Here is a 13687-nt window from a genome sequence, read left to right as displayed (position 1 = left end):
GCCCAGTTGGTCGCGTCGGCCGAGGCGGACACCCCTCCAGGTGCGGCGTCGACCGCAGATTTCGGCCTTGGACTTCCCCGGGAGGTATGGTCCGGCTTGCAGATGGAGGATTCCTCTCTGCTGAAGCTACGGCGCCGTGTCGGACATAACGCCCGGAGCTTAGCTTCGTCGGCTGCCCCGGCGATCGCCGTGCATGACGGACTACTCATGCGTTGGGATGCCCAATTGGAACGCTATTGTGTGGTTGTGCCCACTAGCCTGCGTGGTAAATTAACCCGAGCCATTCACGAGAAGCTTATGCACCTTGGCTACCACAAGACCTTATTGACCCTTAAGCGGGACTATTACTGGCCGGGTGTTGAGGGTGACGTAGCACTGATTTTGAAGGGTTGCCACGACTGCGCGCGGAGGAAGGCCCCAGTTGTCCAGGACCGGGCCCCGCTGCAGTCCATCCGGGTTTCTCGCGTTAATGAGCTCGTGGCGCTCGACATTTTGGGGCCATTCCCTGCATCCCAACGGGGCCACAAATACCTCTTGGTGGGCGTTGAGTACCTCACACGTTGGCCCATGGCATGGCCTTTGGTCGATCAGTTGGCCTCTTCTATCACCGAGGCCTTCGTCCAGGGATACGTGTTTGACAAGGGCGCGCCGGAACAATTGTTGACTGACCAGGGGCGGAATTTCTCGTCTAGGTTGCTCAAGGAGGTGTGTGACCTCCTTGGCACCAAGAAAATCCGCACCTCGCCCTACCACCCCCAGTCAGATGGGATGGTAGAGCGCTTGAACCGCACCCTTACGTCCATGCTGTGCCACCAGGTGAACACGTCCCAGTCAGACTGGGACCTGTTCGTCCCGGGGGTCTTGGCGGCGTATCGGTTGGCCCCTCATGCCTCCACGGGATTTTCGCCTTTTTATTTAATGTACGGTAGGGAACCGGAGCCCCCGGTGCACGTCCAGATGGACGTTGGCTCCTCCAAGAAGGGGTCGTCGGTGCCGACCCCTTTGAAGGTCGCACTTGACCGGCTGCGCGAGGCGCGACAGGCCGCTGCCGAGAATTCCGCAAGCCGGCAGGCGGCTAATGAGCGGCTGCCAAAACACCAGGCAGCTGGCCTCCCGTGGGTAGCGGGTCAAAAAGCGTGGCTGCATTGTCCCCAGGTCCCCGTTGGCACATCGGCCAAATTGCATCGCCCTTGGCAGGGACCCGTGGAGGTTGTGGAGGTCCGCCGGCCGCAATGCGTCCGGATTCGATTCGGTCGCAGGCAGTGGATAGTGCACCCGTCCCGGCTCAAACGTTATGTTCCATCTACCCTGGGGGATCCACCCCCAATTCCGGAGCGGCCGGCTGATGATGTATCCGGCGTGCCTGACCGGCCGGGTCTCGTTGACGGAGGTGACGTCCGACCTGTGTGTGTGCCCCCAGGCCCCTCCCGAGTGAGGCCGACAGAGACCCCCCAGGCACCGGAGGCCACGGCGGTGAGCCTGTTGCCCACTGACGGCCCACCTGCACGGGTGGCGGACACCGCACGAGGGAGCGGGCCAGCAGCGCATACCCGCTCGAGGGGGGTGCGGCTCCGGTGACGGCCCTGATGGCCGTTCAGCGGGCCTAGCCCCTGGCGCCCGTTCGGCGCTATCCGGCGGATGAGGCCTTCGGGCTCTATTTGTTTTGTTTTTTTGTTGTTACTGTTCTGCTTGAAGGGCCGTGCTGCCCTAAGGTTGATTGCAGCCGGGTCGGCTGTTTTTTTTTACGGGGGGGGGTGATGTAGAGGAGTAGTGGAGAGTGGTGGCGTCGTGTGCGCTGTCAGGTGCGGTGACCTTACGGGACGTGGGGTCGCACGCGCTGGGCAGTGCACGCGACATCACCCCTCCGAGGGTATATAAGGGAGACCCCGTAACGTAAGCGGGGTCACTGGAGGAACGGGGATAGTGGAAGGGGTAAAGAGGGAACCAGGGATAGTGATAAGTGTTAATAAACCCTGGCGGAAGCCCCTAACTCAACCTCCGTCTCCGAGTACCTCCGTCTACGATACAACAAATGCAAGAAATTCCGGAATCCAAGCCCGGTAGTTTTATTTTTCTGGGATGAGTCGGCCATCATAAGGACAATACACGAAGACTCCTGCGACATCAGTTGTATTCATCTCAATAGATTGTTAGAGTGTGTGGTGAGTCAAGTTAGAAATGTCCTTACATATTGGTTCCCATATAATTGTTTTTGTTATAGAAAAGTGATATTGCTTTTCGTGCAAGTCTATAACCATGCATTTTCAACCAACATCTTGTATTAAGAACATTTTCAAAACTTATTTGTGTCAAAAATGTTCATTATTTCTCAGCAAAGTTACATCTCATGAGATAATCGAAGTGTTGATTTAACCTCATTTTCATACATTATTCACTGGTTGAAAATGTGTGGCTCGTTGGTCTAGGGGTATGATTTTCGCTTTGGGTGCGAGAGGTCCCGGGTTCAAATCCCGGTCGAGCCCAGCGCCATTTTCTTGGGGATTGGTCAATTTTGAACTGGCCCTGGCTTTTATCTTCACAACTTTTGCTGCACAGCATGCTGAAGTATGGGCAATCAATGTTATCAATGACATAGCGTAGGGACTCCTTCGTTCATCCATAAATTAGCAATCATGATAATATCTTGACACCAATGATGATACCATGATTAAAATAAAAATTCGTGTAAAATAATCAATTCAAGAAATCGCATAATTGAAAGGGTTTGTGCCTGACTCAATCTGGGCAAATTCTTGACTCATTGTCCTATTCTCTTTCAGTTTACTATTAAAAAGTTATGATTTTTACATGAAGCCTCGTATACCAGTACTCGTATTTATGCGCTATGTGGACACAAAGGTAGCTTGTTGATCTCGCGGTATGGTTCTCGCTTTGAATGCAAGATGTTCCGGATTCCAAGCCCGGTAGTTTTATTTTTCTGGGATGAGTCGGCCATCATAAGGACAATACACGAAGACTCCTGCGACATCAGTTGTATTCATCTCAATAGATTGTTAGAGTGTGTGGTGAGTCAAGTTAGAAATGTCCTTACATATTGGTTCCCATATAATTGTTTTTGTTATAGAAAAGTGATATTGCTTTTCGTACAAGTCTATAACCATGCATTTTCAAACCAACATCTTAGAATTAAGAACACTTTTAAAACATATTTGTTCCTAAAATGCTCATTATCTCTCAGCAAAGTTACATCTCATGAGATAATCGAAGTGTTGATTGAACCTCAATTTCATACATTATTCACTGCTTGAAGATGAGTGGCTCGTTGGTCTAGGGGTATGATTCTCGCTTAGGGTGCGAGAGGACCCGGGTTCAAATCCCGGACGAGCCCAGGCACCATTTTCGTGGGGACTGGTCAATTTTGAACTGGCCCTGGCTTTTATCTTCACAACTTTTGCTGCACAGCATGCTGAGGTATGGGCAATCAGTGCTATCATAAACATAGCGTAGGGACTCCGTTCATCCATAAAGTAGCAATCATAATACTATATTGACACCAATGATGATACCATGATTAAAATAAAAATTCGTGTAAAATAATCAATTCAAGAAATCGCATAATTGAAAGGGTTTGTGCCTGACTCAATCTGTGCAAATTCTTGACTCATTGTCCTATGCTCTTTCACTTTACTATTCAAAAGTTATGATTTTTACATGAAGCGTCGTATACAAGTACTCGTATTTATGCGTTATGTGGACACAAAGGTAGCTTGTTGATCTCGGGGTATGGTTCTCGCTTTGAATGCAAGAAATTCCGGAATCCAAGCCCGGTAGTTTTATTTTTCTGGGATGAGTCGGCCATCATAAGGACAATACACGAAGACTCCTGCGACCTCAGTTGTATTCATCTCAATGGATTGTTAGAGTGTGTGGTGAGTCAAGTTAGAAATGTCATTAAATATTGGTTCCCATATAATTGTTTTTGTTATAGAAAAGTGATATTGCTTTTCGTGCAAGTCTATAACCATTCATTTTCAACCAACATCTTGTATTAAGAACATTTTCAAAACTTATTTGTGTGAAAAATGTTCATTATCTCTGAGCAAAGTTACATCTCATGAGATAATCGAAGTGTTGATTGAACCTCATTTTCGTACATTATTCACTGCTTGAGGATGAGTGGCTCGTTGGTCTAGGGGTATGATTCTCGCTTCGGGTGCGAGAGGTCCCGGGTTCAAATCCCGGACGAGCCCAAGCACCATTTTCTTGGGGATTGGTTAATTTTGAACTGGCCCTGGCTTTTATCTTCGCAACTTTTGCTGCACAGCATGCTGAGGTATGGGCAATCAGTGCTATCAATGACATAGCGTAGGGACTCCGTTCATCCATAAATTAGCAATCATGATACTATATTGACACCAATGATGATACCATGATTAAAATAAAAGTTCGTGTAAAATAATCAATTCATGAAATCGCATAATTGAAAGGGTTTGTGCTTGACTCAATCTGGGCAAATTCTTGACTCATTGTCCTATTCTCTTTCAGTTTACTATTCAAAAGTTATGATTTTTACATGAAGCCTCGTATACCAGTACTCGTATGTATGCGTTATGTGGACACAAAGGTAGCTTGTTGATCTCGGGGTATGGTTCTCGCTTTGAATGCAAGAAATTCCGGAATCCAAGCCCGGTAGTTTTATTTTTCTGGGATGAGTCGGCCATCATAAGGACAATACACGAAGACTCCTGCGACCTCAGTTGTATTCATCTCAATAGATTGTTAGAGTGTGTGGTGAGTCAAGTTAGAAATGTCGTTAAATATTGGATACAATATAATTGTTTTTGTTATAGAAAAGTGATATTGCTTTTCGTGCAAGTCTATAACCATGCATTTTCAACCAACATCTTGTATTAAGAACATTTTCAAAACTTATTTGTGTCAAAAATGTTCATTATTTCTCAGCAAAGTTACATCTCATGAGATAATCGAAGTGTTGATTTAACCTCATTTTCATACATTATTCACTGGTTGAAAATGTGTGGCTCGTTGGTCTAGGGGTATGATTTTCGCTTTGGGTGCGAGAGGTCCTGGGTTCAAATCACGGTCGAGCCCAGCGCCATTTTCTTGGGGATTGGTCAATTTTGAACTGGCCCTGGCTTTTATCTTCACAACTTTTGCTGCACAGCATGCTGAAGTATGGGCAATCAATGTTATCAATGACATAGCGTAGGGACTCCTTCGTTCATCCATAAATTAGCAATCATGATAATATCTTGACACCAATGATGATACCATGATTAAAATAAAAATTCGTGTAAAATAATCAATTCAAGAAATCGCATAATTGAAAGGGTTTGTGCCTGACTCAATCTGGGCAAATTCTTGACTCATTGTCCTATTCTCTTTCAGTTTACTATTAAAAAGTTATGATTTTTACATGAAGCCTCGTATACCAGTACTCGTATTTATGCGCTATGTGGACACAAAGGTAGCTTGTTGATCTCGGGGTATGGTTCTCGCTTTGAATGCAAGATGTTCCGGATTCCAAGCCCGGTAGTTTTATTTTTCTGGGATGAGTCGGCCATCATAAGGACAATACACGAAGACTCCTGCGACATCAGTTGTATTCATCTCAATAGATTGTTAGAGTGTGTGGTGAGTCAAGTTAGAAATGTCCTTACATATTGGTTCCCATATAATTGTTTTTGTTATAGAAAAGTGATATTGCTTTTCGTACAAGTCTATAACCATGTATTTTCAAACCAACATCTTAGTATTAAGAACACTTTTAAAACATATTTGTTCCAAAAATGCTCATTATCTCTCAGCAAAGTTACATCTCATGAGATAATCGAAGTGTTGATTGAACCTCATTTTCATACATTATTCATTGCTTGAAGATGAGTGGCTCGTTGGTCTAGGGGTATGATTCTCGCTTAGGGTGCGAGAGGTCCCGGGTTCAAATCCCGGACGAGCCCAGGCACCATTTTCGTGGGGACTGGTCAATTTTGAACTGGCCCTGGCTTTTATCTTCACAACTTTTGCTGCACAGCATGCTGTGGTATGGGCAATCAGTGCTATCAAAAACATAGCGTAGGGACTCCGTTCATCCATAAAGTAGCAATCATGATACTATATTGACACCAATGATGATACCATGATTAAAATAAAAATTCCTGTAAAATAATCAATTCAAGAAATCGCATAATTGAAAGGGTTTGTGCCTGACTCAATCTGTGCAAATTCTTGACTCATTATCCCATGCTCTTTCAGTTTACTATTCAAAAGTTATGATTTTTACATGAAGCGTCGTATACAAGTACTTGTATTTATGCGTTATGTGGACACAAAGGTAGCTTGTTGATCTCGGGGTATGGTTCTCGCTTTGAATGCAAGAAATTCCGGAATCCAAGCCCGGTAGTTTTATTTTTCTGGGATGAGTCGGCCATCATAAGGACAATACACGAAGACTCCTGCGACCTCAGTTGTATTCATCTCAATAGATTGTTAGAGTGTGTGGTGAGTCAAGTTAGAAATGTCATTAAATATTGGTTCCCATATAATTGTCTTTGTTATAGAAAAGTGATATTGCTTTTCGTGCAAGTCTATAACCATGCATTTTCAAACCAACATCTTGTATTAAGAACACTTTTAAAACATATTTGTTCCAAAAATGTTCATTATCTCTCAGCAAAATTACATCTCATGAGATAATCGAAGTGTTGATTGAACCTCATTTTCATACATTATTCACTGCTTGAAGATGAGTGGATCGTTGGTCTAGGGGTATGATTCTCGCTTAGGGTGTGAGAGGTCCCGGGTTCAAATCCCGGACGAGCCCAGGCACCATTTTCTTTGGGATTGGTCAATTTTGAACTGGCCCTGGCTTTTATCTTCACAACTTTTGCTGCACAGCATTCTGAGGTATGGGCAATCAATGCTATCAATGACATAGCATAGGGACTCCGTTCATCCATAAAGTAGCAATCATGATACTATATTGACACCAATGATGATACCATGATTAAAATAAAAATTCGTGTAAAATAATCAATTCAAGAAATCGCATAATTGAAAGGGTTTGTGCCTGACTCAATCTGGGCAAATTCTTGACTCATTGTCCTATTCTCTTTCAGTTTACTATTCAAAAGTTATGATTTTTACATGAAGCCTCGTATACCAGTACTCGTATTTATGCGCTATGTGGACACAAAGGTAGCTTGTTGATCTCGGGGTATGGTTCTCGCTTTGAATGCAAGATGTTCCGGATTCCAAGCCCGGTAGTTTTATTTTTCTGGGATGAGTCGGCCATCATAAGGACAATACACGAAGACTCCTGCGACCTCAGTTGTATTCATCTCAATATATTGTTAGAGTGTGTGGTGAGTCAAGTTAGAAATGTCCTTACATATTGGTTCCCATATAATTGTTTTTGTTATAGAAAAGTGATATTGCTTTTCGTACAAGTCTATAACCATGCATTTTCAAACCAACATCTTAGTATTAATAACACTTTTAAAACATATTTGTTCCAAAAATGCTCATTATCTCTCAGCAAAGTTACATCTCATGAGATAATCGAAGTGTTGATTGAACCTCATTTTCATACATTATTCACTGCTTGAAGATGAGTGGCTCGTTGGTCTAGGGGTATGATTCTTGCTTAGGGTGTGAGAGGTTCCGGGTTCAAATCCCGGACTAGCCCAGGCACCATTTTCGTGGGGACTGGTCAATTTTGAACTGGCCCTGGCTTTTATCTTCACAACTTTTGCTGCACAGCATGCTGTGGTATGGGCAATCAGTGCTATCAAAAACATAGCGTAGGGACTCCGTTCATCCATAAAGTAGCAATCATGATACTATATTGACACCAATGATGATACCATGATTAAAATAAAAATTCCTGTAAAATAATCAATTCAAGAAATCGCATAATTGAAAGGGTTTGTGCCTGACTCAATCTGTGCAAATTCTTGACTCATTATCCTATGCTCTTTCAGTTTACTATTCAAAAGTTATGATTTTTACATGAAGCCTCGTATACCAGTACTCGTATGTATGCGTTATGTGGACACAAAGGTAGCTTGTTGATCTCGGGGTATGGTTCTCGCTTTGAATGCAAGAAATTCCGGAATCCAAGCCCGGTAGTTTTATTTTTCTGGGATGAGTCGGCCATCATAAGGACAATACACGAAGACTCCTGCGACCTCAGTTGTATTCATCTCAATAGATTGTTAGAGTGTGTGGTGAGTCAAGTTAGAAATGTCGTTAAATATTGGATACAATATAATTGTTTTTGTTATAGAAAAGTGATATTGCTTTTCGTGCAAGTCTATAACCATGCATTTTCAACCAACATCTTGTATTAAGAACATTTTCAAAACTTATTTGTGTCAAAAATGTTCATTATTTCTCAGCAAAGTTACATCTCATGAGATAATCGAAGTGTTGATTTAACCTCATTTTCATACATTATTCACTGGTTGAAAATGTGTGGCTCGTTGGTCTAGGGGTATGATTTTCGCTTTGGGTGCGAGAGGTCCCGGGTTCAAATCCCGGTCGAGCCCAGCGCCATTTTCTTGGGGATTGGTCAATTTTGAACTGGCCCTGGCTTTTATCTTCACAACTTTTGCTGCACAGCATGCTGAAGTATGGGCAATCAATGTTATCAATGACATAGCGTAGGGACTCCTTCGTTCATCCATAAATTAGCAATCATGATAATATCTTGACACCAATGATGATACCATGATTAAAATAAAAATTCGTGTAAAATAATCAATTCAAGAAATCGCATAATTGAAAGGGTTTGTGCCTGACTCAATCTGGGCAAATTCTTGACTCATTGTCCTATTCTCTTTCAGTTTACTATTAAAAAGTTATGATTTTTACATGAAGCCTCGTATACCAGTACTCGTATTTATGCGCTATGTGGACACAAAGGTAGCTTGTTGATCTCGGGGTATGGTTCTCGCTTTGAATGCAAGATGTTCCGGATTCCAAGCCCGGTAGTTTTATTTTTCTGGGATGAGTCGGCCATCATAAGGACAATACACGAAGACTCCTGCGACCTCAGTTGTATTCATCTCAATAGATTGTTAGAGTGTGTGGTGAGTCAAGTTAGAAATGTCGTTAAATATTGGTTACCATATAATTGTTTTTGTTATAGAAAAGTGATATTGCTTTTCGTGCAAGTCTATAACCATGCATTTTCAACCAACATCTTGTATTAAGAACATTTTCAAGACTTATTTGTGTCAAAAATGTTCATTATTTCTCAGCAAAGTTACATCTCATGAGATAATCAAAGTGTTGATTTAATCTCATTTTCATACATTATTCACTGGTAGAAAATGTGTGGCTCGTTGGTCTAGGGGTATGAGTTTTGCTTCGGGTGCGAGAGGGCCCGGGTTCAAATCCCGGTCGAGCCCAGCACCATTTTCTTGGGGATTGGTCAATTTTGAACTGGCCCTGGCTTTTATTTTCACAACTTTTCCTGCACAGCATGCTGAAGTATGGGCAATCAATGTTATCAATGACATAGCGTAGGGACTCCTTCGTTCATCCATAAATTAGCAATCATGATACTATATTGACACCAATGATGATAACATGATTAAAATAAAAATTCGTGTAAAATAATCAGTTAAAGAAATCGCATAATTGAAAGGGTTTGTGCCTGACTCAATCTGGGCAAATTCTTGACTCATTATCCTATGCTCTTTCAGTTTACTATTCAAAAGTTATGATTTTTACATGAAGCGTCATATACAAGTACTCGTATTTATGCGTTATGTGGACACAAAGGTAGCTTGTTGATCTCGGGGTATGGTTCTCGCTTTGAATGCAAGAAATTCCGGAATCCAAGCCCGGTAGTTTTATTTTTCTGGGATGAGTCGGCCATCATAAGGACAATACACGAAGACTCCTGCGACCTCAGTTGTATTCATCTCAATATATTGTTAGAGTGTGTGGTGAGTCAAGTTAGAAATGTCCTTACATATTGGTTCCCATATAATTGTTTTTGTTATAGAAAAGTGATATTGCTTTTCGTACAAGTCTATAACCATGCATTTTCAAACCAACATCTTAGTATTAATAACACTTTTAAAACATATTTGTTCCAAAAATGCTCATTATCTCTCAGCAAAGTTACATCTCATGAGATAATCGAAGTGTTGATTGAACCTCATTTTCATACATTATTCACTGCTTGAAGATGAGTGGCTCGTTGGTCTAGGGGTATGATTCTTGCTTAGGGTGTGAGAGGTTCCGGGTTCAAATCCCGGACTAGCCCAGGCACCATTTTCGTGGGGACTGGTCAATTTTGAACTGGCCCTGGCTTTTATCTTCACAACTTTTGCTGCACAGCATGCTGTGGTATGGGCAATCAGTGCTATCAAAAACATAGCGTAGGGACTCCGTTCATCCATAAAGTAGCAATCATGATACTATATTGACACCAATGATGATACCATGATTAAAATAAAAATTCCTGTAAAATAATCAATTCAAGAAATCGCATAATTGAAAGGGTTTGTGCCTGACTCAATCTGTGCAAATTCTTGACTCATTATCCTATGCTCTTTCAGTTTACTATTCAAAAGTTATGATTTTTACATGAAGCGTCGTATACAAGTACTTGTATTTATGCGTTATGTGGACACAAAGGTAGCTTGTTGATCTCGGGGTATGGTTCTCTCTTTGAATGCAAGAAATTCCGGAATCCAAGCCCGGTAGTTTTATTTTTCTGGGATGAGTCGGCCATCATAAGGACAATACACGAAGACTCCTGCGACCTCAGTTGTATTCATCTCAATAGATTGTTAGAGTGTGTGGTGAGTCAAGTTAGAAATGTCGTTAAATATTGGTTACCATATAATTGTTTTTGTTATAGAAAAGTGATATTGCTTTTCGTGCAAGTCTATAACCATGCATTTTCAACCAACATCTTGTAGTAAGAACATTTTCAAAACTTATTTGTGTCAAAAATGTTCATTATTTCTCAGCAAAGTAACATCTCATGAGATAATCAAAGTGTTGATTTAATCTCATTTTCATACATTATTCACTGGTTGAAAATGTGTGGCTCGTTGGTCTAGGGGTATGAGTTTTGCTTCGGGTGCGAGAGGTCCCGGGTTCAAATCCCGGTCGAGCCCAGCACCATTTTCTTGGGGATTGGTCAATTTTGAACTGGCCCTGGCTTTTATTTTCACAACTTTTCCTGCACAGCATGCTGAAGTATGGGCAATCAATGTTATCAATGACATAGCGTAGGGACTCCTTCGTTCATCTATAAATTAGCAATCATGATACTATATTGACACCAATGATGATACCATGATTAAAATAAAAATTCGTGTAAAATAATCAATTAAAGAAATCGCATAATTGAAAGGGTTTGTGCCTGACTCAATCTGGGCAAATTCTTGACTCATTATCCTATGCTCTTTCAGTTTACTATTCAAAAGTTATGATTTTTACATGAAGCGTCGTATACAAGTACTCGTATTTATGCGTTATGTGGACACAAAGGTAGATTGTTGATCTCGGGGTATGGTTCTCGCTTTGAATGCAAGAAATTCCGGAATCCAAGCCCGGTAGTTTTATTTTTCTGGGATGAGTCGGCCATCATAAGGACAATACACGAAGACTCCTGCGACCTCAGTTGTATTCATCTCAATAGATTGTTAGAGTGTGTGGTGAGTCAAGTTAGAAATGTCATTAAATATTGGTTCCCATATAATTGTCTTTGTTATAGAAAAGTGATATTGCTTTTCGTGCAAGTCTATAACCATGCATTTTCAAACCAACATCTTGTATTAAGAACACTTTTAAAACATATTTGTTCCAAAAATGTTCATTATCTCTCAGCAAAATTACATCTCATGAGATAATCGAAGTGTTGATTGAACCTCATTTTCATACATTATTCACTGCTTGAAGATGAGTGGATCGTTGGTCTAGGGGTATGATTCTCGCTTAGGGTGTGAGAGGTCCCGGGTTCAAATCCCGGACGAGCCCAGGCACCATTTTCTTTGGGATTGGTCAATTTTGAACTGGCCCTGGCTTTTATCTTCACAACTTTTGCTGCACAGCATGCTGAGGTATGGGCAATCAATGCTATCAATGACATAGCATAGGGACTCCTTCGTTCATCCATAAATTATCAATCATGATAATATCTTGACACCATTGATGATATCATGATTAAAATCTAAATTGGTGTAAAATAAGCAATTCAAGAAATCGCATAATTGAAAGGTTTGTGCCTGACTCAATCTGGGCAAATTCTTGACTCATTGTCCTCTTCTGTCAGTTTACTATGCAAAAGTCATGCTTTTTAATGAAGCCTCGTATACAAGTACTCGTATTTATGCGTTATATGGACACAAAGGTTTCTTGTTGGTCTAGCGGTATGGTTCTCTCTTTGGATGCAAGAAGTTCCGATTTCCAAGCCCGGTAGTTTTTTTTTTCTGGGATGAGTAGACAATTATAAGAACAATACATGAGGACTCCTGCGACCTGAGTTTTATTTATCTCAATAAAGTGTTAGAGTGTGTGATGAGTATAGTTAGAAATTTCGTAAAATATTGGTTTCCATTTCACAGTTTTTGTTATAGCAAAGTGATATTGCTTTTTGTACAAGTCTATAACAATGATTTCTACCAACATCTTAGTATTAAGAACACTTTCAAAACTTATTTGTGACAAAAATGTTCATTATCTCTCAGCAAAGTTACATCTTATGAGATTATTGAAGTGTTGGTCTAGGGGTATGATTCTCGCTTAAGGTGTGAGAGGTCCTGGGTTCAAATCCCGGACGAGTCCAAAAACCATTTTCTTGGAGATTGGTCGACAAAGATCAAGTCAATTTTGAACTGGCCCTGGCTTTTATCTTCACAACTTTTGCTGCACAGCATGCTGAGGTATGGTCAATCAGTGCTATCAATGACATAGCGGAGGGAGTCCTATGTTCATCCATAAATTACCCGGTTGGGGTCTCGTTAAACCGTTGTAATGGGAAATTAGTAGCCCTGTTGGGTCTTATAATAAACGTGGTGCCTCCAGATTACAGTGTACGTCTCCGTATAACCCATTACACAACTATGCACTGTCCCCGCCTGCAAAGCTGCAATAGTGACTTCTCTCTGCCTTATCTTTTCCTTCTCTGCCTAGGCCAAAGCGAACGCTGCCAATGCGGCCTCCCGGGCCTCTTTTAAATTTGTCATGGAGTGACAAAGGGCCGTTGGCCAAGCAGCTGCTTGAGTAGGAATATCTACCAATTACCTCTGGATGGGTGGATCGGAATCACGGCCATATATAAGGAAGAATGGTGAAAACCCCCTGGACGCATTCAGTGCTTGGTGGTAGGCCATGAAGACTGCTGAAGCGTGTAAATCCCAATCTGTTTCATCTTCTTGGTTCTTTCGGTAAAGTCACGTAGAAGGGAAGTAATAAAATAATAAAAATAAAACACAATAACAACGATATGCAAATTCCTTTGTCAAGGCACCCAGCTTATATATATGCTCCAAGCTCGTGTGCTGTTTCATTCAGACTCTGTCGCCTCGACGGACCTGGTTTTCACCTGAGGATGGCTGCTTGTGTTGTGGCCGAAACGTCGTGAGAATTATTTTATTGTGTTTTATTTTTATTATTTTATTACTTCCCTTCTACGTGACTTTACCGAAAGAACCAAGAAGATGAATAAATCATAGACAAG

At 41.7% G+C, this 13687-nt stretch overlaps 7 non-coding genes across 7 annotated transcripts; all 7 read left to right on the top strand.

Moving 5' to 3' along the window:
- Positions 1-2411: 2411 nt before the first annotated feature.
- On the top strand, positions 2412-2483 carry TRNAP-UGG (transfer RNA proline (anticodon UGG)). The gene has a single exon. It is a non-coding gene; the product is annotated as a tRNA-Pro (tRNA).
- A 794-nt stretch (positions 2484-3277) lies between these two features.
- TRNAP-AGG (transfer RNA proline (anticodon AGG)) lies at positions 3278-3349 on the top strand. The gene has a single exon. It is a non-coding gene; the product is annotated as a tRNA-Pro (tRNA).
- A 790-nt stretch (positions 3350-4139) lies between these two features.
- On the top strand, positions 4140-4211 carry TRNAP-CGG (transfer RNA proline (anticodon CGG)). The gene has a single exon. It is a non-coding gene; the product is annotated as a tRNA-Pro (tRNA).
- A 1656-nt stretch (positions 4212-5867) lies between these two features.
- Positions 5868-5939, top strand: TRNAP-AGG (transfer RNA proline (anticodon AGG)). Its single transcript has one exon. It is a non-coding gene; the product is annotated as a tRNA-Pro (tRNA).
- Positions 5940-6730: 791 nt separating this feature from the next.
- On the top strand, positions 6731-6802 carry TRNAP-AGG (transfer RNA proline (anticodon AGG)). Its single transcript has one exon. It is a non-coding gene; the product is annotated as a tRNA-Pro (tRNA).
- A 1654-nt stretch (positions 6803-8456) lies between these two features.
- TRNAP-UGG (transfer RNA proline (anticodon UGG)) lies at positions 8457-8528 on the top strand. The gene has a single exon. It is a non-coding gene; the product is annotated as a tRNA-Pro (tRNA).
- Positions 8529-11913: 3385 nt separating this feature from the next.
- TRNAP-AGG (transfer RNA proline (anticodon AGG)) lies at positions 11914-11985 on the top strand. The gene has a single exon. It is a non-coding gene; the product is annotated as a tRNA-Pro (tRNA).
- Positions 11986-13687: the final 1702 nt, after the last annotated feature.

The sequence above is a fragment of the Lethenteron reissneri genome, chromosome 39 (genome assembly GCF_015708825.2).
Source record: "Lethenteron reissneri isolate LAM-NWPU_2019-01 chromosome 39, ASM1570882v1, whole genome shotgun sequence".
NCBI lineage: Eukaryota > Metazoa > Chordata > Hyperoartia > Petromyzontiformes > Petromyzontidae > Lethenteron > Lethenteron reissneri.
The sequence above is the reverse complement of the archived record's forward strand: the minus strand, read 5'-3'. Positions and strand labels throughout refer to the sequence as shown.